Source organism: Lithobates pipiens, unplaced genomic scaffold (genome assembly GCF_037356315.1).
Source record: "Lithobates pipiens isolate NorthernLeopardFrog02 unplaced genomic scaffold, aLitPip1_a1.2 Scaffold_114, whole genome shotgun sequence".
Taxonomy (NCBI): Eukaryota; Metazoa; Chordata; class Amphibia; order Anura; family Ranidae; genus Lithobates; species Lithobates pipiens.
In genome coordinates, this window is record NW_027507701.1 from 236,664 (window position 1) to 257,500 (window position 20,837).

The 20,837-nt window shown below is 52.2% G+C and overlaps 52 non-coding genes and 40 pseudogenes across 52 annotated transcripts in view; all 92 read right to left on the reverse strand.

Annotated features, from left to right (window-relative positions):
* Positions 1 to 71: 71 nt before the first annotated feature.
* Positions 72 to 190, reverse strand: LOC143965053 (5S ribosomal RNA; annotated as a pseudogene).
* Positions 191 to 299: 109 nt separating this feature from the next.
* On the reverse strand, positions 300 to 418 carry LOC143969653 (5S ribosomal RNA). Its single transcript, XR_013271685.1, has one exon. It is a non-coding gene; the product is annotated as a 5S ribosomal RNA (ribosomal RNA).
* Positions 419 to 527: 109 nt separating this feature from the next.
* LOC143967565 (5S ribosomal RNA) lies at positions 528 to 646 on the reverse strand (annotated as a pseudogene).
* Positions 647 to 755: 109 nt separating this feature from the next.
* LOC143961361 (5S ribosomal RNA) lies at positions 756 to 874 on the reverse strand. Its single transcript, XR_013270453.1, has one exon. It is a non-coding gene; the product is annotated as a 5S ribosomal RNA (ribosomal RNA).
* Positions 875 to 983: 109 nt separating this feature from the next.
* Positions 984 to 1,102, reverse strand: LOC143963643 (5S ribosomal RNA; annotated as a pseudogene).
* Positions 1,103 to 1,211: 109 nt separating this feature from the next.
* LOC143962782 (5S ribosomal RNA) lies at positions 1,212 to 1,330 on the reverse strand. Its single transcript, XR_013270790.1, has one exon. It is a non-coding gene; the product is annotated as a 5S ribosomal RNA (ribosomal RNA).
* Positions 1,331 to 1,439: 109 nt separating this feature from the next.
* On the reverse strand, positions 1,440 to 1,558 carry LOC143964458 (5S ribosomal RNA; annotated as a pseudogene).
* Positions 1,559 to 1,667: 109 nt separating this feature from the next.
* On the reverse strand, positions 1,668 to 1,787 carry LOC143966701 (5S ribosomal RNA; annotated as a pseudogene).
* A 109-nt stretch (positions 1,788 to 1,896) lies between these two features.
* On the reverse strand, positions 1,897 to 2,015 carry LOC143967243 (5S ribosomal RNA; annotated as a pseudogene).
* A 109-nt stretch (positions 2,016 to 2,124) lies between these two features.
* Positions 2,125 to 2,243, reverse strand: LOC143971448 (5S ribosomal RNA). Its single transcript, XR_013271848.1, has one exon. It is a non-coding gene; the product is annotated as a 5S ribosomal RNA (ribosomal RNA).
* Positions 2,244 to 2,352: 109 nt separating this feature from the next.
* On the reverse strand, positions 2,353 to 2,471 carry LOC143962959 (5S ribosomal RNA; annotated as a pseudogene).
* Positions 2,472 to 2,580: 109 nt separating this feature from the next.
* LOC143965306 (5S ribosomal RNA) lies at positions 2,581 to 2,699 on the reverse strand (annotated as a pseudogene).
* Positions 2,700 to 2,808: 109 nt separating this feature from the next.
* LOC143970557 (5S ribosomal RNA) lies at positions 2,809 to 2,927 on the reverse strand. Its single transcript, XR_013271767.1, has one exon. It is a non-coding gene; the product is annotated as a 5S ribosomal RNA (ribosomal RNA).
* A 109-nt stretch (positions 2,928 to 3,036) lies between these two features.
* LOC143968715 (5S ribosomal RNA) lies at positions 3,037 to 3,155 on the reverse strand (annotated as a pseudogene).
* A 109-nt stretch (positions 3,156 to 3,264) lies between these two features.
* Positions 3,265 to 3,373, reverse strand: LOC143968858 (5S ribosomal RNA; annotated as a pseudogene).
* Positions 3,374 to 3,482: 109 nt separating this feature from the next.
* LOC143965119 (5S ribosomal RNA) lies at positions 3,483 to 3,601 on the reverse strand (annotated as a pseudogene).
* A 109-nt stretch (positions 3,602 to 3,710) lies between these two features.
* On the reverse strand, positions 3,711 to 3,829 carry LOC143961410 (5S ribosomal RNA). Its single transcript, XR_013270462.1, has one exon. It is a non-coding gene; the product is annotated as a 5S ribosomal RNA (ribosomal RNA).
* Positions 3,830 to 3,938: 109 nt separating this feature from the next.
* LOC143968681 (5S ribosomal RNA) lies at positions 3,939 to 4,067 on the reverse strand (annotated as a pseudogene).
* Positions 4,068 to 4,176: 109 nt separating this feature from the next.
* On the reverse strand, positions 4,177 to 4,296 carry LOC143966867 (5S ribosomal RNA; annotated as a pseudogene).
* Positions 4,297 to 4,405: 109 nt separating this feature from the next.
* LOC143972752 (5S ribosomal RNA) lies at positions 4,406 to 4,524 on the reverse strand. The gene has a single exon (XR_013271966.1). It is a non-coding gene; the product is annotated as a 5S ribosomal RNA (ribosomal RNA).
* Positions 4,525 to 4,633: 109 nt separating this feature from the next.
* On the reverse strand, positions 4,634 to 4,753 carry LOC143969256 (5S ribosomal RNA; annotated as a pseudogene).
* A 109-nt stretch (positions 4,754 to 4,862) lies between these two features.
* LOC143973084 (5S ribosomal RNA) lies at positions 4,863 to 4,981 on the reverse strand. The gene has a single exon (XR_013271996.1). It is a non-coding gene; the product is annotated as a 5S ribosomal RNA (ribosomal RNA).
* Positions 4,982 to 5,090: 109 nt separating this feature from the next.
* Positions 5,091 to 5,209, reverse strand: LOC143972763 (5S ribosomal RNA). Its single transcript, XR_013271967.1, has one exon. It is a non-coding gene; the product is annotated as a 5S ribosomal RNA (ribosomal RNA).
* Positions 5,210 to 5,318: 109 nt separating this feature from the next.
* Positions 5,319 to 5,438, reverse strand: LOC143969267 (5S ribosomal RNA; annotated as a pseudogene).
* Positions 5,439 to 5,547: 109 nt separating this feature from the next.
* LOC143973095 (5S ribosomal RNA) lies at positions 5,548 to 5,666 on the reverse strand. Its single transcript, XR_013271997.1, has one exon. It is a non-coding gene; the product is annotated as a 5S ribosomal RNA (ribosomal RNA).
* Positions 5,667 to 5,775: 109 nt separating this feature from the next.
* On the reverse strand, positions 5,776 to 5,894 carry LOC143961414 (5S ribosomal RNA). The gene has a single exon (XR_013270463.1). It is a non-coding gene; the product is annotated as a 5S ribosomal RNA (ribosomal RNA).
* A 109-nt stretch (positions 5,895 to 6,003) lies between these two features.
* On the reverse strand, positions 6,004 to 6,122 carry LOC143969178 (5S ribosomal RNA; annotated as a pseudogene).
* Positions 6,123 to 6,231: 109 nt separating this feature from the next.
* On the reverse strand, positions 6,232 to 6,350 carry LOC143969355 (5S ribosomal RNA). Its single transcript, XR_013271658.1, has one exon. It is a non-coding gene; the product is annotated as a 5S ribosomal RNA (ribosomal RNA).
* Positions 6,351 to 6,459: 109 nt separating this feature from the next.
* Positions 6,460 to 6,588, reverse strand: LOC143964412 (5S ribosomal RNA; annotated as a pseudogene).
* Positions 6,589 to 6,697: 109 nt separating this feature from the next.
* Positions 6,698 to 6,817, reverse strand: LOC143966878 (5S ribosomal RNA; annotated as a pseudogene).
* Positions 6,818 to 6,926: 109 nt separating this feature from the next.
* On the reverse strand, positions 6,927 to 7,045 carry LOC143972774 (5S ribosomal RNA). The gene has a single exon (XR_013271968.1). It is a non-coding gene; the product is annotated as a 5S ribosomal RNA (ribosomal RNA).
* A 109-nt stretch (positions 7,046 to 7,154) lies between these two features.
* On the reverse strand, positions 7,155 to 7,274 carry LOC143969211 (5S ribosomal RNA; annotated as a pseudogene).
* A 109-nt stretch (positions 7,275 to 7,383) lies between these two features.
* LOC143962141 (5S ribosomal RNA) lies at positions 7,384 to 7,502 on the reverse strand. The gene has a single exon (XR_013270637.1). It is a non-coding gene; the product is annotated as a 5S ribosomal RNA (ribosomal RNA).
* A 109-nt stretch (positions 7,503 to 7,611) lies between these two features.
* On the reverse strand, positions 7,612 to 7,730 carry LOC143970788 (5S ribosomal RNA). The gene has a single exon (XR_013271788.1). It is a non-coding gene; the product is annotated as a 5S ribosomal RNA (ribosomal RNA).
* A 109-nt stretch (positions 7,731 to 7,839) lies between these two features.
* LOC143962774 (5S ribosomal RNA) lies at positions 7,840 to 7,958 on the reverse strand. Its single transcript, XR_013270787.1, has one exon. It is a non-coding gene; the product is annotated as a 5S ribosomal RNA (ribosomal RNA).
* A 109-nt stretch (positions 7,959 to 8,067) lies between these two features.
* Positions 8,068 to 8,186, reverse strand: LOC143963970 (5S ribosomal RNA; annotated as a pseudogene).
* Positions 8,187 to 8,295: 109 nt separating this feature from the next.
* Positions 8,296 to 8,414, reverse strand: LOC143964161 (5S ribosomal RNA; annotated as a pseudogene).
* A 109-nt stretch (positions 8,415 to 8,523) lies between these two features.
* Positions 8,524 to 8,642, reverse strand: LOC143964319 (5S ribosomal RNA; annotated as a pseudogene).
* A 109-nt stretch (positions 8,643 to 8,751) lies between these two features.
* LOC143964393 (5S ribosomal RNA) lies at positions 8,752 to 8,870 on the reverse strand (annotated as a pseudogene).
* A 109-nt stretch (positions 8,871 to 8,979) lies between these two features.
* Positions 8,980 to 9,098, reverse strand: LOC143961506 (5S ribosomal RNA). Its single transcript, XR_013270487.1, has one exon. It is a non-coding gene; the product is annotated as a 5S ribosomal RNA (ribosomal RNA).
* Positions 9,099 to 9,208: 110 nt separating this feature from the next.
* LOC143969873 (5S ribosomal RNA) lies at positions 9,209 to 9,327 on the reverse strand. Its single transcript, XR_013271705.1, has one exon. It is a non-coding gene; the product is annotated as a 5S ribosomal RNA (ribosomal RNA).
* Positions 9,328 to 9,436: 109 nt separating this feature from the next.
* Positions 9,437 to 9,555, reverse strand: LOC143971349 (5S ribosomal RNA). The gene has a single exon (XR_013271839.1). It is a non-coding gene; the product is annotated as a 5S ribosomal RNA (ribosomal RNA).
* Positions 9,556 to 9,664: 109 nt separating this feature from the next.
* Positions 9,665 to 9,783, reverse strand: LOC143969884 (5S ribosomal RNA). The gene has a single exon (XR_013271706.1). It is a non-coding gene; the product is annotated as a 5S ribosomal RNA (ribosomal RNA).
* Positions 9,784 to 9,892: 109 nt separating this feature from the next.
* LOC143969906 (5S ribosomal RNA) lies at positions 9,893 to 10,011 on the reverse strand. Its single transcript, XR_013271708.1, has one exon. It is a non-coding gene; the product is annotated as a 5S ribosomal RNA (ribosomal RNA).
* Positions 10,012 to 10,120: 109 nt separating this feature from the next.
* LOC143962648 (5S ribosomal RNA) lies at positions 10,121 to 10,239 on the reverse strand. Its single transcript, XR_013270749.1, has one exon. It is a non-coding gene; the product is annotated as a 5S ribosomal RNA (ribosomal RNA).
* Positions 10,240 to 10,348: 109 nt separating this feature from the next.
* On the reverse strand, positions 10,349 to 10,467 carry LOC143969918 (5S ribosomal RNA). Its single transcript, XR_013271709.1, has one exon. It is a non-coding gene; the product is annotated as a 5S ribosomal RNA (ribosomal RNA).
* Positions 10,468 to 10,576: 109 nt separating this feature from the next.
* On the reverse strand, positions 10,577 to 10,695 carry LOC143969929 (5S ribosomal RNA). The gene has a single exon (XR_013271710.1). It is a non-coding gene; the product is annotated as a 5S ribosomal RNA (ribosomal RNA).
* A 109-nt stretch (positions 10,696 to 10,804) lies between these two features.
* On the reverse strand, positions 10,805 to 10,923 carry LOC143965761 (5S ribosomal RNA; annotated as a pseudogene).
* A 109-nt stretch (positions 10,924 to 11,032) lies between these two features.
* On the reverse strand, positions 11,033 to 11,151 carry LOC143967543 (5S ribosomal RNA; annotated as a pseudogene).
* Positions 11,152 to 11,260: 109 nt separating this feature from the next.
* On the reverse strand, positions 11,261 to 11,369 carry LOC143969090 (5S ribosomal RNA; annotated as a pseudogene).
* Positions 11,370 to 11,478: 109 nt separating this feature from the next.
* Positions 11,479 to 11,597, reverse strand: LOC143962839 (5S ribosomal RNA). The gene has a single exon (XR_013270812.1). It is a non-coding gene; the product is annotated as a 5S ribosomal RNA (ribosomal RNA).
* Positions 11,598 to 11,706: 109 nt separating this feature from the next.
* On the reverse strand, positions 11,707 to 11,825 carry LOC143967077 (5S ribosomal RNA; annotated as a pseudogene).
* Positions 11,826 to 11,934: 109 nt separating this feature from the next.
* LOC143972022 (5S ribosomal RNA) lies at positions 11,935 to 12,053 on the reverse strand. The gene has a single exon (XR_013271900.1). It is a non-coding gene; the product is annotated as a 5S ribosomal RNA (ribosomal RNA).
* A 110-nt stretch (positions 12,054 to 12,163) lies between these two features.
* Positions 12,164 to 12,282, reverse strand: LOC143972066 (5S ribosomal RNA). The gene has a single exon (XR_013271904.1). It is a non-coding gene; the product is annotated as a 5S ribosomal RNA (ribosomal RNA).
* Positions 12,283 to 12,391: 109 nt separating this feature from the next.
* LOC143971878 (5S ribosomal RNA) lies at positions 12,392 to 12,510 on the reverse strand. Its single transcript, XR_013271887.1, has one exon. It is a non-coding gene; the product is annotated as a 5S ribosomal RNA (ribosomal RNA).
* A 109-nt stretch (positions 12,511 to 12,619) lies between these two features.
* On the reverse strand, positions 12,620 to 12,738 carry LOC143965971 (5S ribosomal RNA; annotated as a pseudogene).
* Positions 12,739 to 12,847: 109 nt separating this feature from the next.
* LOC143969045 (5S ribosomal RNA) lies at positions 12,848 to 12,966 on the reverse strand (annotated as a pseudogene).
* A 109-nt stretch (positions 12,967 to 13,075) lies between these two features.
* Positions 13,076 to 13,194, reverse strand: LOC143972077 (5S ribosomal RNA). Its single transcript, XR_013271905.1, has one exon. It is a non-coding gene; the product is annotated as a 5S ribosomal RNA (ribosomal RNA).
* A 109-nt stretch (positions 13,195 to 13,303) lies between these two features.
* On the reverse strand, positions 13,304 to 13,422 carry LOC143973394 (5S ribosomal RNA). Its single transcript, XR_013272024.1, has one exon. It is a non-coding gene; the product is annotated as a 5S ribosomal RNA (ribosomal RNA).
* Positions 13,423 to 13,531: 109 nt separating this feature from the next.
* LOC143971702 (5S ribosomal RNA) lies at positions 13,532 to 13,650 on the reverse strand. Its single transcript, XR_013271871.1, has one exon. It is a non-coding gene; the product is annotated as a 5S ribosomal RNA (ribosomal RNA).
* A 109-nt stretch (positions 13,651 to 13,759) lies between these two features.
* On the reverse strand, positions 13,760 to 13,878 carry LOC143961600 (5S ribosomal RNA). The gene has a single exon (XR_013270506.1). It is a non-coding gene; the product is annotated as a 5S ribosomal RNA (ribosomal RNA).
* A 108-nt stretch (positions 13,879 to 13,986) lies between these two features.
* Positions 13,987 to 14,105, reverse strand: LOC143973360 (5S ribosomal RNA). The gene has a single exon (XR_013272021.1). It is a non-coding gene; the product is annotated as a 5S ribosomal RNA (ribosomal RNA).
* Positions 14,106 to 14,214: 109 nt separating this feature from the next.
* LOC143972796 (5S ribosomal RNA) lies at positions 14,215 to 14,333 on the reverse strand. The gene has a single exon (XR_013271970.1). It is a non-coding gene; the product is annotated as a 5S ribosomal RNA (ribosomal RNA).
* Positions 14,334 to 14,442: 109 nt separating this feature from the next.
* LOC143962096 (5S ribosomal RNA) lies at positions 14,443 to 14,561 on the reverse strand. The gene has a single exon (XR_013270627.1). It is a non-coding gene; the product is annotated as a 5S ribosomal RNA (ribosomal RNA).
* A 109-nt stretch (positions 14,562 to 14,670) lies between these two features.
* On the reverse strand, positions 14,671 to 14,779 carry LOC143967531 (5S ribosomal RNA; annotated as a pseudogene).
* A 109-nt stretch (positions 14,780 to 14,888) lies between these two features.
* LOC143973639 (5S ribosomal RNA) lies at positions 14,889 to 15,007 on the reverse strand. Its single transcript, XR_013272105.1, has one exon. It is a non-coding gene; the product is annotated as a 5S ribosomal RNA (ribosomal RNA).
* A 109-nt stretch (positions 15,008 to 15,116) lies between these two features.
* Positions 15,117 to 15,235, reverse strand: LOC143965739 (5S ribosomal RNA; annotated as a pseudogene).
* Positions 15,236 to 15,344: 109 nt separating this feature from the next.
* LOC143971217 (5S ribosomal RNA) lies at positions 15,345 to 15,463 on the reverse strand. Its single transcript, XR_013271827.1, has one exon. It is a non-coding gene; the product is annotated as a 5S ribosomal RNA (ribosomal RNA).
* A 109-nt stretch (positions 15,464 to 15,572) lies between these two features.
* Positions 15,573 to 15,691, reverse strand: LOC143971911 (5S ribosomal RNA). The gene has a single exon (XR_013271890.1). It is a non-coding gene; the product is annotated as a 5S ribosomal RNA (ribosomal RNA).
* A 109-nt stretch (positions 15,692 to 15,800) lies between these two features.
* Positions 15,801 to 15,919, reverse strand: LOC143961424 (5S ribosomal RNA). Its single transcript, XR_013270465.1, has one exon. It is a non-coding gene; the product is annotated as a 5S ribosomal RNA (ribosomal RNA).
* A 109-nt stretch (positions 15,920 to 16,028) lies between these two features.
* Positions 16,029 to 16,147, reverse strand: LOC143966249 (5S ribosomal RNA; annotated as a pseudogene).
* Positions 16,148 to 16,256: 109 nt separating this feature from the next.
* Positions 16,257 to 16,375, reverse strand: LOC143962253 (5S ribosomal RNA). Its single transcript, XR_013270658.1, has one exon. It is a non-coding gene; the product is annotated as a 5S ribosomal RNA (ribosomal RNA).
* A 109-nt stretch (positions 16,376 to 16,484) lies between these two features.
* Positions 16,485 to 16,603, reverse strand: LOC143961672 (5S ribosomal RNA). The gene has a single exon (XR_013270526.1). It is a non-coding gene; the product is annotated as a 5S ribosomal RNA (ribosomal RNA).
* A 109-nt stretch (positions 16,604 to 16,712) lies between these two features.
* Positions 16,713 to 16,831, reverse strand: LOC143966426 (5S ribosomal RNA; annotated as a pseudogene).
* A 109-nt stretch (positions 16,832 to 16,940) lies between these two features.
* On the reverse strand, positions 16,941 to 17,059 carry LOC143970227 (5S ribosomal RNA). Its single transcript, XR_013271737.1, has one exon. It is a non-coding gene; the product is annotated as a 5S ribosomal RNA (ribosomal RNA).
* Positions 17,060 to 17,168: 109 nt separating this feature from the next.
* LOC143965594 (5S ribosomal RNA) lies at positions 17,169 to 17,287 on the reverse strand (annotated as a pseudogene).
* Positions 17,288 to 17,396: 109 nt separating this feature from the next.
* LOC143969023 (5S ribosomal RNA) lies at positions 17,397 to 17,505 on the reverse strand (annotated as a pseudogene).
* Positions 17,506 to 17,614: 109 nt separating this feature from the next.
* Positions 17,615 to 17,733, reverse strand: LOC143970084 (5S ribosomal RNA). The gene has a single exon (XR_013271724.1). It is a non-coding gene; the product is annotated as a 5S ribosomal RNA (ribosomal RNA).
* Positions 17,734 to 17,842: 109 nt separating this feature from the next.
* On the reverse strand, positions 17,843 to 17,961 carry LOC143972431 (5S ribosomal RNA). Its single transcript, XR_013271937.1, has one exon. It is a non-coding gene; the product is annotated as a 5S ribosomal RNA (ribosomal RNA).
* A 109-nt stretch (positions 17,962 to 18,070) lies between these two features.
* On the reverse strand, positions 18,071 to 18,189 carry LOC143972232 (5S ribosomal RNA). Its single transcript, XR_013271919.1, has one exon. It is a non-coding gene; the product is annotated as a 5S ribosomal RNA (ribosomal RNA).
* Positions 18,190 to 18,298: 109 nt separating this feature from the next.
* On the reverse strand, positions 18,299 to 18,417 carry LOC143963334 (5S ribosomal RNA; annotated as a pseudogene).
* Positions 18,418 to 18,526: 109 nt separating this feature from the next.
* Positions 18,527 to 18,645, reverse strand: LOC143961823 (5S ribosomal RNA). The gene has a single exon (XR_013270563.1). It is a non-coding gene; the product is annotated as a 5S ribosomal RNA (ribosomal RNA).
* Positions 18,646 to 18,754: 109 nt separating this feature from the next.
* Positions 18,755 to 18,874, reverse strand: LOC143968471 (5S ribosomal RNA; annotated as a pseudogene).
* A 109-nt stretch (positions 18,875 to 18,983) lies between these two features.
* LOC143965750 (5S ribosomal RNA) lies at positions 18,984 to 19,102 on the reverse strand (annotated as a pseudogene).
* Positions 19,103 to 19,211: 109 nt separating this feature from the next.
* Positions 19,212 to 19,330, reverse strand: LOC143971228 (5S ribosomal RNA). The gene has a single exon (XR_013271828.1). It is a non-coding gene; the product is annotated as a 5S ribosomal RNA (ribosomal RNA).
* Positions 19,331 to 19,439: 109 nt separating this feature from the next.
* LOC143973139 (5S ribosomal RNA) lies at positions 19,440 to 19,558 on the reverse strand. Its single transcript, XR_013272001.1, has one exon. It is a non-coding gene; the product is annotated as a 5S ribosomal RNA (ribosomal RNA).
* A 109-nt stretch (positions 19,559 to 19,667) lies between these two features.
* On the reverse strand, positions 19,668 to 19,786 carry LOC143961428 (5S ribosomal RNA). The gene has a single exon (XR_013270467.1). It is a non-coding gene; the product is annotated as a 5S ribosomal RNA (ribosomal RNA).
* A 109-nt stretch (positions 19,787 to 19,895) lies between these two features.
* Positions 19,896 to 20,014, reverse strand: LOC143966260 (5S ribosomal RNA; annotated as a pseudogene).
* Positions 20,015 to 20,123: 109 nt separating this feature from the next.
* Positions 20,124 to 20,242, reverse strand: LOC143962257 (5S ribosomal RNA). Its single transcript, XR_013270659.1, has one exon. It is a non-coding gene; the product is annotated as a 5S ribosomal RNA (ribosomal RNA).
* A 109-nt stretch (positions 20,243 to 20,351) lies between these two features.
* LOC143961678 (5S ribosomal RNA) lies at positions 20,352 to 20,470 on the reverse strand. The gene has a single exon (XR_013270528.1). It is a non-coding gene; the product is annotated as a 5S ribosomal RNA (ribosomal RNA).
* Positions 20,471 to 20,579: 109 nt separating this feature from the next.
* Positions 20,580 to 20,698, reverse strand: LOC143966437 (5S ribosomal RNA; annotated as a pseudogene).
* Positions 20,699 to 20,807: 109 nt separating this feature from the next.
* Positions 20,808 to 20,837, reverse strand: part of LOC143970238 (5S ribosomal RNA) — a 119-nt gene continuing 89 nt past the window's right edge. The window contains exon 1 of the ribosomal RNA XR_013271738.1: positions 20,808 to 20,837. This exon is cut by the window's right edge and continues 89 nt beyond it. This is a non-coding gene — a ribosomal RNA (5S ribosomal RNA).

The window sequence follows — 20,837 nt, forward strand, 5'->3', positions numbered from 1 at the left end:
AAGGTGGTCACCTCGGGCAATCGAGAGTTAAAATACAGCAGGAAGCCAAAGCCAACAACATAATGGAAAAAAGCCGACGGCACCTGGTATTCCCAGGCGGCCTCCCATCCAGGTACTAATCAGGCCCGACCCTGCTTAGCATCCAAGATCAGACGAGATCTAGCGCTTTCAGGGTGATGTGGCCGTAGGCGATCTTGCACCCTACTTACAACTCTCTTGACAAAAGCCAAGGTGGTCACCTCGTGCAATCAAGAGGAAAAATACAGCAGGTCGCCAAAGCCAACAACATAATGGAAAAAAGCCTACGGCACCTGGTATTCCCAGGCGGTCTCCCATCCAGGTACTAACCAGGCCCAACCCTGCTTAGCATCCGAGATCAGACGAGATCGAGCGCATTCAGGGTGATGTGGCCGTAGGCGATCTTGCACCCTACTTACAACTCTCTTGACAAAAGCCAAGGTGGTCACCTCGGGCAATCGAGAGTTAAAATACAGCAGGAAGCCAAAGCCAACAACATAATGGAAAAAAGCCGACGGCACCTGGTATTCCCAGGCGGCCTCCCATCCAGGTACTAATCAGGCGCGACCCTGCTTAGCATCCGAGATCACGCGAGATCGAGCGCATTCAGGGTGATGTGGCCGTAGGTGATCTTGCACCCTACTTACAACTCTCTTGACAAAAGCCAAGGTGGTCACCTCGGGCAATCGAGAGGAAAAATACAGCAGGTCGCCAAAGCCAACAACATAATGGAAAAAAGCCTACGGCACCTAGAATTCCCAAACGGTCTCCCATCCAGGTACTAACCAGGCCCGACCCTGCTTGGCATCCGAGATCAGATGAGATCGAGCGCATTCAGGGTGATGTGGCCGTAGGCGATCTTGCACCCTACTTACAACTCTCTTGACAAAAGCCAAGGTGGTCACCTCCAGCAATCGAGAGGAAAAATACAGCAGGTCGCCAAAGCCAACAACATAATGGAAAAAAGGCTACGGCACCTGGTATTCCCAGGCGGTCTCCCATTCAGTTACTAACCAGGCCCGACCCTGCTTAGCATCCGAGATCAGACGAGATCGAGCGCATTCAGGGTGATGTGGCCGTAGGCAATCTTGCACCCTACTTACAACTCTCTTGACAAAAGCCAAGGTGGTCACCTCGGGCAAACGAGATTAAAAATACAGCAGGTCGCCAAAGCCAACAACATAATGGAAAAAAGCCTACGGCACCTGGTATTCCCAGGCGGTCTCCCATCCAGGTACTAACCAGGCCCGACCCTGCTTAGCATCCGAGATCAGACGAGATTGAGCGCACTCAGGGTGATGTGGCCATAGGCGATCTTGCACCCTACTTACAACTCTCTTGACAAAAGCCAAGGTGGTCACCTCGGGCAATCGAGAGGAAAAATACAGCAGGTCGCCAAAGCCAACAACATAATGGAAAAAAGCCTATGGCACCTGGTATTCCCAGGTGGTCTCCCATCCAGGTACTAACCAGGCCCGACCATGCTTAGCATCCGAGATCAGACGAGATTGAGCGCATTCAGGGTGATGTGGCCGTAGGCGATATTGCTCCCTACTTACAACTCTCTTGACAAAAGCCAAGGTGGTCACCTCGGGCAATCGAGAGGAAAAATACAGCAGGTCGCCAAAGCCAACAACATAATGGAAAAAAGCCTACGGCACCAGGTATTCCCAGGCGGTCTCCCATTAAGGGTACTAACCAGGCCCGACTCTGCTTAGCATCCGAGATCAGACGAGATCGAGCGCATTCAGGGTGATGCGGCCGTAGGCGATCTTGCACCCTACTTACAACTCTCTTGACAAAAGCCAAGGTGGTCTATTCGGGCAATCAAGAGGAAAAATACAGCAGGTCGCCAAAGCCAACAACATAATGGAAAAAAGCCTACGGCACCTGGTATTCCCAGGTGGTCTCCCATCCAGGTACTAACCAGGCCTGATGCTGCTTAGCATCCGAGATCAGACGAGATCGAGCACATTCAGGGTGATGTGGCCGTAGGTGATCTTGCACCCTACTTACAACTCTCTTGACAAAAGCCAAGGTGGTCACCTCGGGTAATCGAGAGGAAAAATACAGCAGGTCGCCAAAGCCAACAACATATTGGAAAAAAGCCTACGGCACCTGATATTCCCAGGCGGTCTCCCATCCAGGTACTAACCAGGCCCGACCCTGCTTAGCATCCGAGATCAGACGAGATCGAGCGCACTCAGGGTGATGTGGCCGTAGGCGATCTTGCACCCTACTTACAACTCTCTTGACAAAAGCCAAGGTGGTCACCTCAGGCAATAAAGAAAAAAAATACAGCAGGTCGCCAAAGCCAACAACATAATGGAAAAAAGCCTACGGCACCTGGTATTCCCAAGCGGTCTCCCATCCTGGTACTAACCAGACCCGACCCGGCTTAGCATCCGAGATCAGATGAGATTGAGCGCATCACGGGTGATGTGGCCGTAGGCGATCGTGCACCCTACTTACAACTCTCTTGACAAAAGCCAAGGTGGTCACCTCGGGCAATCGAGAGGAAAAATACAGCAGGTCGCCAAAGCCAACAACATAATGGAAAAAAGCCTACGGCACCTGGTATTCCCAGGCGGTCTCCCATCCAGGTACTAACCAGGCCCGAACCTGCTTAGCATCCGAGATCAGACGAGATCGAGCGCACTCAGGGTGAAGTGGCTGTAGGCGATCTTGCACGCTACTTACAACTCTCTTGACAAAAGCCAAGGTGGTCACCTCAGGCAATCGATAGGAAAAATACAGCAGGTCGCCAAATCCAACAACATAATGGAAAAAAGCCTACGGCACCTGGTATTCCCAGGCGGTCTCCCATTCAGGTACTAACCAGGCCCAACCCTGCTTAGCATCCGAGATCAGACAAGATCGAGTGCATTCAGGGTGATGTGGCCGTAGGCGATCTTGCATCCTACTTACAACTCTCTTGACAGAAGCCAAGGTGGTCACCTCGGGCAATCGAGAGGAAAAATACAGCAGGAAGCCAAAGCCAACAACATAATGGAAAAAAGCCGACGGCACCTGGTATTTCCAGGCGGTCTCCCATCCAGGTACTAACCAGGCACGACCCTGCTTAGCATCCGAGATCACGCGAGTTCGAGCGCATTCAGGGTGATGTGGGCGTAGGCGATCTTGCACCCTGCTTACAACTCTCTTGACAAAAGCCAAGGTGGTCACCTCAGGCAATCGATAGGAAAAATACAGCAGGTCGCCAAAGCCAACAACATAATGGAAAAAAGCCTACGGCACCTGGTATTCCCAGGCGGTCTCCCATCCAAGTACTAACCAGGCCCGACCCTGCTTAGCATCCAAGATCGAGCTCACTCAGGGTGATGTGGCCGTAGGCAATCTGGCACCCTTCTTCCAACTCTCTTGACAAAAGCCAAGGTGGTCACCTCAGGTAATCGATAGGAAAAATACAGCAGGTCGCCAAAGCCAACAACATAATGGAAAAAAGCCTACGGCACCTGGTATTCCCAGGTGGTCTCCCATCCAGGTACTAACCAGGCCTGACGCTGCTTAGCATCCGAGATCAGACGAGATCGAGCACATTCAGGGTGATGTGGCCGTAGGTGATCTTGCACCCTACTTACAACTCTCTTGACAAAAGCCAAGGTGGTCACCTCGGGCAATCGAGAGGAAAAATACAGCAGGTCGCCAAAGCCAACAACATAATGGAAAAAAGCCTACGGCACCTGGTATTCCCAGGCGGTCTCCCATCCAGGTACTAACCATGCCCGACCCTGTTTAGCATCCGAGATCAGACGAGATCGAGCGCATTCAGGGTGATGTGGCCGTAGGCGAGCTTGCACCCTACTTACAACTCTCTTGACAAAAGCCAAGGTGGTCACCTCGGGCAATCGAGAGGAAAAATACAGCAGGTCGCCAAAGCCAACAACATAATGGAAAAAAGCCTACGGCACCTGGTATTGCCAGGCGGTCTCCCAACCAGGTACTAACCAGGCCCGACCCTGCTTAGCATCCGAGATCAGACGAGATCAGATGAGATTGAGCGCATTCAGGGTGATGTGGCCGTAGGTGATCTTGCACCCTACTTACAACTCTCTTGACAAAAGCCAAGGTGGTCACCTCGGGCAATCGAGAGGAAATATACCACAGGTCGCCAAAGCCAACAACATAATGGAAAAAAGCCTACGGCACCTGGTATTCCCAGGCGGTCTCCCATCCAGGTACTAACCAGGCCTGACCCTGCTTAGCATCCGAGAATCAGATGAGATCGAGCGCATTCAGGGTGAAGTGGCCGTATACGATCTTGCAAACTACTTACAACTCTCTTGACAAAAGCCAAGGTGATCACCTCGGGCAATCGAGAGGAAAAATACAGCAGGTCGCCAAAGCCAACAACATAATGGAAAAAAGCCTACGGCACCTGGTATTCCCAGGCGGTCTCCCATCCAGGTACTAACCAGGCCCGACCCTGCTTAGCATCCGAGATCAGACGAGATTGAGCGCATTCAGGGTGATGTGGCCGTAGGCGATCTTGCACCCTACTTACAACTCTCTTGACAAAAGCCAAGGTGGTCACCTCGGGCAATCGAGAGGAAAAATACAGCAGGTCGCCAAAGCCAACAACATAATGGAAAAAAGCCTACGGCACCTGGTATTCCCAGGCGGTCTCCCATTCAGGTTCTAACAAGGCCCGACTCCAGCTTAGCATCCGAGATCAGACGAGATCGAGCGCATTCAGGGAGATGTGGCCATAGGTGATCTTGCACCCTACTTACAACTCTCTTGACAAAAGCCAAGGTGGTCACCTCGGGCAATCATGAGGAAAAATACAGCAGGTCACCAAAGCCAACAACATAATGGAAAAAAGCCTACGGCACATGGTATTCCCAGGCGGTCTCCCATCCAGGTACTAACCATGCCCGACCCTGCTTAGCATCCGAGGTCAGACGAGATCGAGCGCATTCAGGGTGATGTGGCCGTAGGTGATCTTGCACCCTACTTACAACTCTCTTGACAAAAGCCAAGGTGATCACCTCGGGCAATCGAGAGGAAAAATACAGCAGGTCGCCAAAGCCAACAACATAATGGAAAAAAGCCTACGGCACCTGGTATTCCCAGGCGGTCTCCCATCCAGGTACTAACCAGGCCCGACCCTGCTTAGCATCCGAGATCAGACGAGATTGAGCGCATTCAGGGTGATGTGGCCGTAGGCGAGCTTGCACCCTACTTACAACTCTCTTGACAAAAGCCAAGGTGGTCACCTCGGGCAATCGAGAGGAAAAATACAGCAGGTCGCCAAAGCCAACAACATAATGGAAAAAAGCCTACGGCACCTGGTATTCCCAGGCGGTCTCCCATTCAGGTTCTAACAAGGCCCGACTCCAGCTTAGCATCCGAGATCAGACGAGATCGAGCGCATTCAGGGAGATGTGGCCATAGGTGATCTTGCACCCTACTTACAACTCTCTTGACAAAAGCCAAGGTGGTCACCTCGGGCAATCGAGAGGAAAAATACAGCAGGTCGCCAAAGCCAACAACATAATGGAAAAAAGCCTACGGCACATGGTATTCCCAGGCGGTCTCCCATCCAGGTACTAACCATGCCCGACCCTGCTTAGCATCCGAGGTCAGACGAGATCGAGCGCATTCAGGGTGATGTGGCCGTAGGTGATCTTGCACCCTACTTACAACTCTCTTGACAAAAGCCAAGGTGGTCACCTCGGGCAATCGAGAGGAAAAATACAGCAGGTCGCCAAAGCCAACAACATAATGGAAAAAAGCCTACGGCACCTGGTATTCCCAGGCGGTCTCCCATCCAGGTACTAACCATGCCCGACCCTGTTTAGCATCCGAGATCAGACGAGATCGAGCGCATTCAGGGTGATGTGGCCGTAGGCGAGCTTGCACCCTACTTACAACTCTCTTGACAAAAGCCAAGGTGGTCACCTCGGGCAATCGAGAGGAAAAATACAGCAGGTCGCCAAAGCCAACAACATAATGGAAAAAAGCCCTCTGCACCTGGCATTCCCAGGCGGTCTCCCATCCAGGTACTAACCAGGCCCGGCCCTGCTTAGCATCCGAGATAAGACAAGATCGTGCGCATTCATGGTGATATGGCCGTAGGCGATCTTGCACCCTACTTACAACTCTCTTGACAAAAGCCAAGGTGGTCACCTCGGGCAATCGAGAGGAAAAATACAGCAGGTCGCCAAAGCCAACAAGATAATGGAAAAAAGCCTACGGCACCTGGTATTCCCAGGCGGTCTCCCATCCAGGTACTAACCAGGCCCAACCCTGCTTAGCATCCGAGATCAGACGAGATCGAGCGCATTCAGGGTGATGTGGCCGTAGGTGATCTTGCACCCTACTTACAACTCTCTTGACAAAAGCCAAGGTGGTCACCTCGGGCAATCGAGAGGAAAAATACAGCAGGTCGCCAAAGCCAACAACATAATGGAAAAAAGCCTACGGCACCTGGTATTCCCAGGCGGTCTCCCAACCAGGTACTAACCAGGCCCGACCCTGCTTAGCATCCGAGATCAGACGAGATCAGATGAGATCGAGCGCATTCAGGGTGATGTGGCCGTAGGTGATCTTGCACCCTACTTACAACTCTCTTGACAAAAGCCAAGGTGGTCACCTCGGGCAATCGAGAGGAAATATACCACAGGTCGCCAAAGCCAACAACATAATGGAAAAAAGCCTACGGCACCTGGTATTCCCAGGCGGTCTCCCATCCAGGTACTAACCAGGCCTGACCCTGCTTAGCATCCGAGAATCAGATGAGATCGAGCGCATTCAGGGTGAAGTGGCCGTATACGATCTTGCAAACTACTTACAACTCTCTTGACAAAAGCCAAGGTGATCACCTCGGGCAATCGAGAGGAAAAATACAGCAGGTCGCCAAAGCCAACAACATAATGGAAAAAAGCCTACGGCACCTGGTATTCCCAGGCGGTCTCCCATCCAGGTACTAACCAGGCCCGACCCTGCTTAGCATCCGAGATCAGACGAGATTGAGCGCATTCAGGGTGATGTGGCCGTAGGCGATCTTGCACCCTACTTACAACTCTCTTGACAAAAGCCAAGGTGGTCACCTCGGGCAATCGAGAGGAAAAATACAGCAGGTCGCCAAAGCCAACAACATAATGGAAAAAAGCCTACGGCACCTGGTATTCCCAGGCGGTCTCCCATTCAGGTTCTAACAAGGCCCGACTCCAGCTTAGCATCCGAGATCAGACGAGATCGAGCGCATTCAGGGAGATGTGGCCGTAGGTGATCTTGCACCCTACTTACAACTCTCTTGACAAAAGCCAAGGTGGTCACCTCGGGCAATCATGAGGAAAAATACAGCAGGTCACCAAAGCCAACAACATAATGGAAAAAAGCCTACGGCACATGGTATTCCCAGGCGGTCTCCCATCCAGGTACTAACCATGCCCGACCCTGCGTAGCATCCGAGGTCAGACGAGATCGAGCGCATTCAGGGTGATGTGGCCGTAGGCGATCTTGCACCCTACTTACAACTCTCTTGACAAAAGCCAAGGTGGTCACCTCGGGCAATAGAGAGGAAAAATACCACAGGTCGCCAAAGCCAACAACATTATGGAAAAAAGCCTACGGCACCTGGTATTCCCAGGCGGTCTCCCATCCAGATACTAACCAGGCCCGACCCTGCTTAGCATCCGAGATCAGACGAGATCGAGCGCATTCAGGGTGATGTGGCCGTAGGCGATCTTGCACCCTACTTACAACTCTCTTGACAAAAGCCAAGGTGGTCACCTCGGGCAATCGAGAGGAAAAATACAGCAGGTCGCCAAAGCCAACAACATAATGGAAAAAAGCCTACGGCACCTGGTATTCCCAGGCGGTCTCCCATCCAGGTACTAACCAGGCCCGACCCTGCTTAGCATCCGAGATCAGACGAGATCGAGCGCATTCAGGGTGATGTGGCCGTAGGCGATCTTGCACCCTACTTACAACTCTCTTGACAAAAGCCAAGGTGGTCACCTCGGGCAATCGAGAGGAAAAATACAGCAGGTCGCCAAAGCCAACAACATAATGGAAAAAAGCCTACAGCACCTGGTATTCCCAGGCGGTCTTCCATCCAGGTACTAACCAAGCCCGACCCTGCTTAGCATCCGAGATCAGACAAGATCGAGCGCATTCAGGGTGATGTGGCCATAGGCGAGCTTGCACCCTACTTACAACTCTCTTGACAAAAGCCAAGGTGGTCACCTCGGGCAATAGAGAGGAAAAATACAGCAGGTCGCCAAAGCCAACAACATAATGGAAAAAAGCCTACGGCACCTGGTAGCCCCAGGCGGTCTCCCATCCAGGTACTAACCAGGCCCGACCCTGCTTAGCATCCGAGATCAGACGAGATCGAGCGCATTCAAGGTGATGTGGCCGTAGGCGATCTTGCACCCTACTTACAACTCTCTTGACAAAAGCCAAGGTGGTCACCTCGGGCAATCGAGAGGAAAAATACAGCAGGTCGCCAAAGCCAACAACATAATGGAAAAAAGCCAACGGCACCTGGTATTCCCAAGCGGTCTCCCATCCAGGTACTAACCAGGCACGACCCTGCTTAGCATCCGAAATCAGACGAGATCGAGCGCATTCGGGGTGATGTGGCCGTAGGCAATCTTGCACCCTACTTACAAATCTCTTGACAAAAGCCAAGGTGGTCACCTCGGGCAATCAAGAGGAAAAATACAGCAGGTCACCAAAGCCAACAACATAATGGAAAAAAGCCTACGGCACATGGTATTCCTAGGCGGTCTCCCATCCAGGTACTAACCAGGCCTGACCCTGCTTAGCTTCCGAGATCAGACGAGATCGAGCGCAATCAGGGTGATGTGGCCGTAGGTGATCTTGCACCCTACTTACAACTCTCTTGACAAAAGCCAAGGTGGTCACCTCGGGCAATCGAGAGGAAAAATACAGCAGGTCGCCAAAGCCAACAACATAATGGAAAAATGCCTACGGCACCTGGTATTCCCAGGCGCTCTCCCATCCAGGTACTAACCAGGCCCGACCCTGCTTAGCATCCGAGATCAGACGAGATCGAGCGCATTCAGGGTGATGTGGCCGTAGGCAATCTTTGGACCGTACTTACAACTCTCTTGACAAAAGCCAAGGTGGTCACCTCGAGCAATCGAGAGGAAAAATACAGCAGGTCGCCAAAGCCAACAACATAATGGAAAAAAGCCTACGGCACCTGGTATTCCCAGGCGGTCTCCCATCCAGGTACTAACCAGGCCCGACCCTGCTTGGCATCCGAGATCAGACGAGATCGAGCGCATTCAGGGTGATGTGGCCGTAGGCGATCTTGCACCCTACTTACAACTCTCTTGACAAAAGCCAAGGTGGTCACCTCGGGCAATCGAGAGGAAAAATACAGCAGGTCGCCAAAGCCAACAACATAATGGAAAAAAGCCTACGGCACCTGGTACTCCCAGGCGGTCTCCCATCCAGGTACTAACCAGGCCCGACCCTGCTTGGCATCCGAGATCAGACGAGATCGAGCGCATTCAGGGTGATGTGGCCGTAGGCAATCTTGCACCCTACTTACAACTCTCTTGACAAAAGCCAAGGTGGTCACCTCGGGCAATCGAGAGGAAAAATACAGCAGGTCGCCAAAGCCAACAACATAATGGAAAAAAGCCTACGGCACCTGGTATTCCCAGGCGGTCTCCCATCCAGGTACTAACCAGGCCCGACCCTGCTTGGCATCCGAGATCAGACGAGATCGAGCGCATTCAGGGTGATGTGGCCGTAGGCGATCTTGCACCCTACTTACAACTCTCTTGACAAAAGCCAAGGTGGTCACCTCGGGCAATCGAGAGGAAAAATACAGCAGGTCGCCAAAGCCAACAACATAATGGAAAAAAGCCTACGGCACCTGGTATTCCCAGGCGGTCTCCCATCCAGGTACTAACCAGGCCCGACCCTGCTTGGCATCCGAGATCAGACGAGATCGAGCGCATTCAGGGTGATGTGGCCGTAGGCAATCTTGCACCCTACTTACAACTCTCTTGACAAAAGCCAAGGTGGTCACTTCGGGCAATCGAGAGGAAAAATACAGCAGGTCGCCAAAGCCAACAACATAATGGAAAAAAGCCTACGGCACCTGGTATTCCCAGGCGGTCTCCCATCCAGGTACTAACTAGGCCCGACCCTGCTTAGCATCAGAGATCAGACGAGATCGAGCGCATTCAGGGTGATGTGGCCGTAGGCGATCTTGCCCCCTACTTACAACTCTCTTGACAAAAGCCAAGGTGGTCACCTCGAGCAATCGAGAGGAAAAATACAGCAGGTCGCCAAAGCCAACAACATAATGGAAAAAAGCCTACGGCACCTGGTATTCCCAGGCGGTCTCCCATCCAGGTACTAACCAGGCCCGACCCTGCTTGGCATCCGAGATCAGACGAGATCGAGCGCATTCAGGGTGATGTGGCCGTAGGCGATCTTGCACCCTACTTACAACTCTCTTGACAAAAGCCAAGGTGGTCACCTCGGGCAATCGAGAGGAAAAATACAGCAGGTCGCCAAAGCCAACAACATAATGGAAAAAAGCCTACGGCACCTGGTATTCCCAGGCGGTCTCCCATCCAGGTACTAACCAGGCCCGACCCTGCTTGGCATCCGAGATCAGACGAGATCGAGCGCATTCAGGGTGATGTGGCCGTAGGCAATCTTGCACCCTACTTACAACTCTCTTGACAAAAGCCAAGGTGGTCACCTCGGGCAATCGAGAGGAAAAATACAGCAGGTCGCCAAAGCCAACAACATAATGGAAAAAAGCCTACGGCACCTGGTATTCCCAGGCGGTCTCCCATCCAGGTACTAACCAGGCCCGACCCTGCTTAGAATCCGAGATCAGACAAGATCGAGCGCATTCAGGGTGATGTGGCCATAGGGGATCTTGCACCCTACTTACAACTCTCTTGACAAAAGCCAAGGTGGTCACCTCGGGCAATAGAGAGGAAAAATACAGCAGGTCGCCAAAGCCAACAACATAATGGAAAAAAGCCTACGGCACCTGGTAGCCCCAGGCAGTCTCCCATCCAGGTACTAACCAGGCCCGACCCTGCTTAGCATCCAAGATCAGACGAGATCGAGCGCATTCAAGGTGATGTGGCCGTAGGCGATCTTGCACCCTACTTACAACTCTCTTGACAAAAGCCAAGGTGGTCACCTCGGGCAATCGAGAGGAAAAATACAGCAGGTCGCCAAAGCCAACAACATAATGGAAAAAAGCCAACGGCACCTGGTATTCCCAGGCGGTCTCCCATCCAGGTACTAACCAGGCACGACCCTGCTTAGCATACGAGATCGAGCGCATTCGGGGTGATATGGCTGTAGGCAATCTTGCACCCTACTTACAAATCTCTTGACAAAAGCCAAGGTGGTCACCTCGGGCAATCAAGAGGAAAAATACAGCAGGTCACCAAAGCCAACAACATAATGGAAAAAAGCCTACGGCACATGGTATTCCCAGGCGGTCTCCCATCCAGGTACTAACCAGGCCCGACCCTGCTTAGCTTCCGAGATCAGACGAGATCGAGCGCAATCATGGTGATGTGGCCGTAGGTGATCTTGCACCCTACTTACAACTCTCTTGACAAAAGCCAAGGTGGTCACCTCGGGCAATCGAGAGGAAAAATACAGCAGGTCGCCAAAGCCAACAACATAATGGAAAAAAGCCTACGGCACCTGGTATTCCCAGGCGCTCTCCCATCCAGGTACTAACCAGGCCCGACCCTGCTTAGCATCCTAGATCAGACGAGATTGAGCGCATTCAGGGTGATGTGGCTGTAGGCGATCTTGCACCTTACTTACAACTCTCTTGACAAAAGCCAAGGTGGTCACCTCGGGCAATCGAGAGGAAAAATACAGCAGGTCGCCAAAGCCAACAACATAATGGAAAAAAGCCTACGGCACCTGGTATTCCCAGGCGGTCTCCCATCCAGGTACTAACCAGGCCCGACCCTGCTTAGCATCCGAGATCAGACGAGATCGAGCGCATTCAGGGTGATGTGGCTGTAGGCAATCTTTCGACCGTACTTACAACTCTCTTGACAAAAGCCAAGGTGGTCACCTCGGGCAATAGAGAGGAAAAATACAGCAGGTCGCCAAAGCCAACAACATAATGGAAAAAAGCCTACGGCACCTGGTATTCCCAGGCGGTCTCCCATCCAGGTACTAACCAGGCCCGAGCCTGCTTAGCATCCGAGATCAGACGAGATCGAGCGCATTCAGGGTGATGTGGCCGTAGGCGATCTTGCACCCTACTTACAACTCTCTTGACAAAAGCCAAGGTGGTCACCTCGGGCAATCGAGAGGAAAAATACAGCAGGTCGCCAAAGACAACAACATAATGGAAAAAAGCCTACGGCACCTGGAATTCCCAGGCGGTCTCCCATCCAGGTACTAACCAGGCCCGACCCTGCTTAGCATCCGAGATCAGACAAGATCGAGCGCATTCAGGGTGATGTGGCCGTAGGCGATCTTACACCCTACTTACAACTCTCTTGACAAAAGCCAAGGTGGTCACCTCGGGCAATTGAGAGGAAAAATACAGCAGGTCGCCAAAGCCAACAACATAATGGAAAAAAGCTTACGGCACATGGTATTCCCAGGCGGTCTCCCATCCAGGTACTAACCAAGCCCGACCATGCTTAGCATCTGAGATCAGACAAGATCGAGTGCATTCATGGTGATGTGGCCATAGGCGATCTTGCACCCTACTTACAACTCTCTTGACAAAAGCCAAGGTGGTCACCTCGGGCAATGGAGAGGAAAAATACAGCAGGTCGCCAAAGCCAACAACATAATGGAAAAAAGCCTACGGCACCTGGTAGTCCCAGGCGGTCTCCCATCCAGGTACTAACAAGGCCCGACCCTGCATAGCATCCGAGATCAGACGAGATTGAGCGCATTCAGTGTGATGTGGCCATAGGCGATCTTGCACCCTACTTACAACTCTCTTGACAAAAGCCAAGGTGGTCACCTCGGGCAATCGAGAGGAAAAATACAGCAGGTCGCCAAAGCCAACAACATAATGGAAAAAAGCCTACGGCACCCGGTATTCCCAGGCGGTCTCCCATCCAGTTACTAACCAGGCCCGACCCTGCTTAGCATTTGAGTTCAGACGAGATCAAGCGCATTCAGGGTGATGTGGCCGTAGGCGATCTTGCACCCTACTTACAACTCTCTTGACAAAAGCCAAGGTGGTCACCTCGGGCAATCGAGAGGAAAAATACAGCAGGTCGCCAAAGCCAACAACATAATGGAAAAAAGCCTATGGCACCTGGTATTCCCAAGCGGTCTCCCATCCAGGTACTAACCAGGCCCGACCCTGCTTAGCATCCGAGATCAGACGAGATCTAGCGCTTTCAGGGTGATGTGGCCATAGGCGATCTTGCACCCTACTTACAACTCTCTTGACAAAAGCCAAGGTGGTCACCTCGGGCAATCGAGAGGAAAAACACAGCAGGTCGCCAAAGCCAACGACATAATGGAAAAAAGCCTACGGCACCTGGTATTCCCAGGCGGTCTCCCATCCAGGTACTAACCAGACACGACCCTGCTTAGCATTCGAGATCAGACGAGATCGAGCGCATTCAGGGTGATGTGGCCGTAGGCGATCGTGCACCCTACTTACAACTCTCTTGACAAAAGCCAAGGTGGTCACCTCGGGCAATCGAGAGGAAAAATACAGCAGGTTGCCAAAGCCAACAACATAATGGAAAAAAGCCTACGGCACCTGGTATTCCCAGGCGGTCTCCCATCCAGGTACTAACCAGGCCCGACCCTGCTTAGCATCCGAGATCAGACAAGATCGAGCGCATTCAGGGTGATGTGGCCGTAGGTATTATGCACCCTACTTACAACTCTCTTGACAAAAGCCAAGGTGGTCACCTCGGGCAATCGAAAAGAAAAATACAGCAGGTCGCCAAAGCCAACAACATAATGGAAAAAAGCCGACGGCACCTGGTATTCCCAGGCGGTCTCCCATCCAGGTACTAACCAGGCCCGACCCTGCTTAGCATCCGAGATCAGACGAGATCAAGCGCATTCAGGGTGATGTGGCCGTAGGCAATGTTGAACCCTACTTACAACTCTCTTGACAAAAGCCAAGGTGGTCACCTCGGGCAATCGAGAAGAAAAATACAGCAGGTCGCCAAAGCCAACAACATAATGGAAAAAAGCCTACGGCACCTGGTATTCCCAGGCGGTCTCCCATGCAGGTACTAACCAGACCCGACCCTGCTTAGCATTCGAGATCAGACGAGATCGAGCGCATTCAGGGTGATGTGGCCGTAGGCGGTCTTGCACCCTACTTACAACTCTCTTGACAAAAGCCAAGGTGGTCACCTCGGGCAATCGAGAGGAAAAAAACAGCAGGTCGCCAAAGCCAACAACATAATGGAAAAAAGCCTACGGCACCTGGTATTCCCAGGCGGAATCCCATCCAGGTACTAACCAGGCCCGACCCTGCTTAGCATCCGAGATCAGACGAGATCGAGCGCATTCGGGGTGATGTGGCCGTAGGCAATCTTGCACCCTACTTACAACTCTCTTGACAAAAGCCAAGGTGGTCACCTCAGGCAATCGAGAGTCAAAATACAGCAGGTCGCCAAAGCCAACAACATAATGGAAAAAAGCCTACAGCACCTGGAATTCCCAGGCAGTCTCCCATCCAGGTACTAACCAGGCCCGACCCTGCTTAGCATCCGAGATCAGGTGCATTCAGGGTGATGTGGCCGTAGGCTATCTTGCACCCTATTTACAACTCTCTTGACAAAAGCCAAGGTGGTCACCTCAGGCAATCGATAGGAAAATTACAGCAGGTCGCCAAAGACAACAACATAATGGAAAAAAGCCTACGGCACCTGGTATTCCCAGGCGGTCTCCCATCCAGGTACTAACCAGGCCCGACCCTGCTTAGCATCCGAGATCAGACGAGATCAAGCGCATTCAGGATGATGTGGCCATAGGCAATCTTGCACCCTACTTACAACTCTCTTGACAAAAGCCAAGGTAGTCACCTCGGGCAAACGAGAAGAAAAATACAGCAGGTCGCCAAAGCCAACAACATAATGGAAAAAAGCCTACGGCACCTAGTATTCCCAGGCGGTCTCCCATCCAGGTACTAACCAGGCCCGACCCTGCTTAGGATCCGAGATCAGATGAGATCGAGCGCATTCAGGGTGATGTGGCTGTAGTCAATCTTGCACCCTACTTACAACTCTCTTGACAAAAGCCAAGGTGGTCACCTCGGGCAATCGAGAGGAAAAATACAGCAGGTCGCCAAAGCCAACAACATAATGGAAAAAAGCCTACGGCACCTGGTATTCCCAGGCGGTCTCCCATCCAGGTACTAACCAGGCCCGACCCTGCTAAGCATCCGAGATCAGATGAGATCGAGCGCATTCAGGGTGATGTGGCCGTAGGCGATCTTGCACCCTACTTACAACTCTCTTGACAAAAGCCAAGGTGGTCACCTCGGGCAATCGAGAGGAAAAATACAGCAGGTCGCCAAAGCCAACAACATAATGGAAAAAAGCCTACGGCACCTGGTATTCCCAGGCGGTCTCCCATCCAGGTACTAACCAGGCCCGACCCTGCTTAGCATCCGAGATCAGACGAGATCGAGTGCATTCAGGGTGATGTGGCCGTAGGCGATCTTGCACCCTACTTACAACTCTCTTGACAAAAGCCAAGGTGGTCACCTCGGGCAATCGAGAGGAAAAATTCAGCAGGTCGCTAAAGCCAACAACATAATGGAAAAAAGCCTACGGCACCTGGTATTCCCAGGCGGTCTCCCATCCAGGTACTAACCAGGCCCGACCCTGCTTAGCATCCGAGATCAGACGAGATCTAGCACATTCAGGGTGATGTGGCCGTAGGCGATCTTGCACCCTACTTACAACTCTCTTGACAAAAGCCAAGGTGGTCACCTCGGGCAATCGAGAGGAAAAATACAGCAGGTCGCCAAAGCCAACAACATAATGGAAAAAAGCCTACGGCACCTGGTATTCCCAGGCGGTCTCCCATCCAGGTACTAACCAGGCCGGACCCTGCTTAGCATCCGAGATCAGACGAGATCGAGAGCATTCAGGGTGATGTGGCTGTAATCGATTTTGCACCCTACTTACAACTCTCTTGACAAAAGCCAAGGTGGTCACCTCGGGCAATCGAGAGGAAAAATACAGCAGGTCGCTAAAGCCAACAAAATAATGGAAAAAAGCCTACGGCACCTGGTATTCCCAGGCGGTCCCCCATCCAGGTACTAACCAGGCCCGACCCTGATTAGCATCCGAGATCAGACGAGATCGAGCGCATTCAGGGTGATGTGGCTGTAGGCAATCTTGCACCCTACTTACAACTCTCTTGACAAAAGCCAAGGTGGACACCTCGGGCAATAGAGAGTAAAAATACAGCAGGTCGCCAAAGCCAACAACATAATGGAAAAAAGCCTACGGCACCTGGTATTCCCAGGTGGTCTCCCATCCAGGTACTAACCAGGCCCGACCCTGCTTAGCATCCGAGATCAGACGAGATCGAGCGCATTCAGGGTGATGTGGCTGTAGGTGATCTTCCACCCTACTTACAACTCTCTTGACAAAAGCCAAGGTGGTCACCTCGGGCTATAGAGAGGAAAAATACAGCAGGTCGCCAAAGCCAACAACATAATGGAAAAAAGCCTACGGCACCTGATATTCCCAGGTGGTCTCCCACCCAGGTACTAACCAGGCCCGACCCTGCTTAGCATCTGAGATCAGACTAGATCGAGCACATTCAGGGTAATGTGGCCGTAGGCGATCTTGCACCCTACTTACAACTCTCTTGACAAAAGCCAAGGTGGTCACCTCGGGCAATCGAGAGGAAAAATACAGCAGGTCGCCAAAGCCAACAACATAATGGCCAAAAGCCTACGGCACCTGGTATTCCCAGGAGGTCTCCCACCCAGGTACTAACCAGGCCCGACCCTGCTTAGCATCCGAGATCAGACGAGATCGAGCGCATTCAGGGTAATGTGGCCGTAGGCGATCTTGCACCCTACTTACAACTCTCTTGACAAAAGCCAAGGTGGTCACCTCGGGCAATCGAGAGGAAAAATACAGCAGGTCGCCAAAGCCAACAACATAATGGAAAAAAGCCTACGGCACCTGGCATTCCCAGGTGGTCTCCCATCCAGGTACTAACCAGGCCCGACCCTGCTTAGCATCCGAGATAAGACGAGATCGTGCGCATTCATGGTGATGTGGCCGTAGGCGATCTTGCACCCTACTTACAACTCTCTTGAAAAAAGCCAAGGTGGTCACCTCGGGCAATCGAGAGGAAAAATACAGCAGGTCGCCAAAGCCAACAACATAATGGAAAAAAGCCTACGGCACCTGGTATTCCCAGGCGGTCTCCCATCTAGGTACTAACCAGGCCCGACCCTGCTTAGGATCAGAGATCGAGCGCATTCAGGGTGATGTGGCCGTAGGCGATCTTGCATCCTACTTACAACTCTCTTGAAAATAGCCAAGGTGGTCACCTCGGGCAATCGAGAGGAAAAATACAGCAGGTCGCCAAAGCCAACAACATAATGGAAAAAAGCCTACGGCACCTGGTATTCCCAGGCGGTCTCCCATCCAGGTACTAAACAGGCCCGACCCTGCTTAGCATCCGAGATCAGACGAGATCGAGCGCATTCAGGGTGATGTGGCCGTAGGCGATTTTGCACCCTACTTACAACTCTCTTGACAAAAGCCAAGGTGGTCACCTCGGGCAATCGAGAGGAAAAATACAGCAGGTCACCAAAGCCAACAACATAATGGAAAAAAGCCTACGGCACCTGGTATTCCCAGGCGGTCCCCCATCCAGGTACTAACCAGGCCCGACCCTGCTTAGCATCCGAGATCAGACGAGATCGAGCGCATTCAGGGTGATGTGGCTGTAGGCAATCTGGCCCCCTACTTACAACTCTCTTGACAAAATCCAAGGTGGTCAGCTCGAGCAATCGAGAGGAAAAATACAGCAGGTCGCCAAAGCCAACAACATAATGGAAAAAAGCCTACGGCACCTGGTATTCCCAGGCGGTCTCCCATCCAGGTACTAACCATGCCCGACCCTGCTTAGCATCCGAGATCAGACGAGATCGAGCGCATTCAGGGTGATGTGGCCGTAGGCGATCTTGCACCCTACTTACAACTCTCTTGACAAAAGCCAAGGTGGTCACCTCGGGCAATAGAGAGGAAAAATACAGGAGGTCGCCAAAGCCAACAACATAATGGAAAAAAGCCTACGGCACCTGGTATTCCCAGGCGGTCTCCCATCCAGGTACTAACCAGGCATGACCCTGCTTAGCATCCAAGATCAGATGAGATCGAGCGCATTAAGGGTGATGTGGCCGTAGGCGATCTTGGACCCTACTTACAACTCTCTTGACAAAAGCCAAGGTTGTCACCTCGGGCAATCGAGAGGAAAAATACAGCAGGTCGCCAAAGCCAACAACATAATGGAAAAAAGCCTACGGCACCTGGTATTCCCAGGCGGTCTCCCATCCGGGTACTAACCAGGCCCGACCCTGCTTAGTAACCGAGATCAGACGAGATCGAGCGCATTCAGGGTGATGTGGCCGTAGGCGATCTTGCACCCTACTTACAACTCTCTTGACAAAAGCCAAGGTGGTCACCTCGGGCAATCGAGAGGAAAAATACAGCAGGTCGCCAAAGCCAACAACATAATGGAAAAAAGCCTACGGCAACTGGTATTCCCAGGCGGTCTCCTATCCAGGTACTAAGAAGGGCCCGACCCTGCTTAGCATCCGAGATCAGACGAGATCGAGCGCATTCAGAGTGATATGGCCGTAGGCAATCTTGCACCCTACTTACAACTCTCTTGACAAAAGCCAAGGTGGTCACCTCGGGCAATCGAGAGGAAAAATACAGCAGGTCGCCAAAGCCAACAACATAATGGAAAAAAGCCTACGGCACCTAGTATTCCCAGGCGGTCTCCCATCCAGGTACTAACCAGGCCCGACCCTGCTTAGGATCCGAGATCAGATGAGATCGAGCGCATTCAGGGTGATGTGGCTGTAGTCAATCTTGCACCCTACTTACAACTCTCTTGACAAAAGCCAAGGTGGTCACCTCGGGCAATCGAGAGGAAAAATACAGCAGGTCGCCAAAGCCAACAACATAATGGAAAAAAGCCTACGGCACCTGGTATTCCCAGGCGGTCTCCCATCCAGGTACTAACCAGGCCCGACCCTGCTAAGCATCCGAGATCAGATGAGATCGAGCGCATTCAGGGTGATGTGGCCGTAGGCGATCTTGCACCCTACTTACAACTCTCTTGACAAAAGCCAAGGTGGTCACCTCGGGCAATCGAGAGGAAAAATACAGCAGGTCGCCAAAGCCAACAACATAATGGAAAAAAGCCTACGGCACCTGGTATTCCCAGGCGGTCTCCCATCCAGGTACTAACCAGGCCCGACCCTGCTTAGCATCCGAGATCAGACGAGATCGAGTGCATTCAGGGTGATGTGGCCGTAGGCGATCTTGCACCCTACTTACAACTCTCTTGACAAAAGCCAAGGTGGTCACCTCGGGCAATCGAGAGGAAAAATTCAGCAGGTCGCTAAAGCCAACAACATAATGGAAAAAAGCCTACGGCACCTGGTATTCCCAGGCGGTCTCCCATCCAGGTACTAACCAGGCCCGACCCTGCTTAGCATCCGAGATCAGACGAGATCTAGCACATTCAGGGTGATGTGGCCGTAGGCGATCTTGCACCCTACTTACAACTCTCTTGACAAAAGCCAAGGTGGTCACCTCGGGCAATCGAGAGGAAAAATACAGCAGGTCGCCAAAGCCAACAACATAATGGAAAAAAGCCTACGGCACCTGGTATTCCCAGGCGGTCTCCCATCCAGGTACTAACCAGGCCGGACCCTGCTTAGCATCCGAGATCAGACGAGATCGAGAGCATTCAGGGTGATGTGGCTGTAATCGATTTTGCACCCTACTTACAACTCTCTTGACAAAAGCCAAGGTGGTCACCTCGGGCAATCGAGAGGAAAAATACAGCAGGTCGCTAAAGCCAACAAAATAATGGAAAAAAGCCTACGGCACCTGGTATTCCCAGGCGGTCCCCCATCCAGGTACTAACCAGGCCCGACCCTGATTAGCATCCGAGATCAGACGAGATCGAGCGCATTCAGGGTGATGTGGCTGTAGGCAATCTTGCACCCTACTTACAACTCTCTTGACAAAAGCCAAGGTGGACACCTCGGGCAATAGAGAGTAAAAATACAGCAGGTCGCCAAAGCCAACAACATAATGGAAAAAAGCCTACGGCACCTGGTATTCCCAGGTGGTCTCCCATCCAGGTACTAACCAGGCCCGACCCTGCTTAGCATCCGAGATCAGACGAGATCGAGCGCATTCAGGGTGATGTGGCTGTAGGTGATCTTCCACCCTACTTACAACTCTCTTGACAAAAGCCAAGGTGGTCACCTCGGGCTATAGAGAGGAAAAATACAGCAGGTCGCCAAAGCCAACAACATAATGGAAAAAAGCCTACGGCACCTGATATTCCCAGGTGGTCTCCCACCCAGGTACTAACCAGGCCCGACCCTGCTTAGCATCTGAGATCAGACTAGATCGAGCACATTCAGGGTAATGTGGCCGTAGGCGATCTTGCACCCTACTTACAACTCTCTTGACAAAAGCCAAGGTGGTCACCTCGGGCAATCGAGAGGAAAAATACAGCAGGTCGCCAAAGCCAACAACATAATGGCCAAAAGCCTACGGCACCTGGTATTCCCAGGAGGT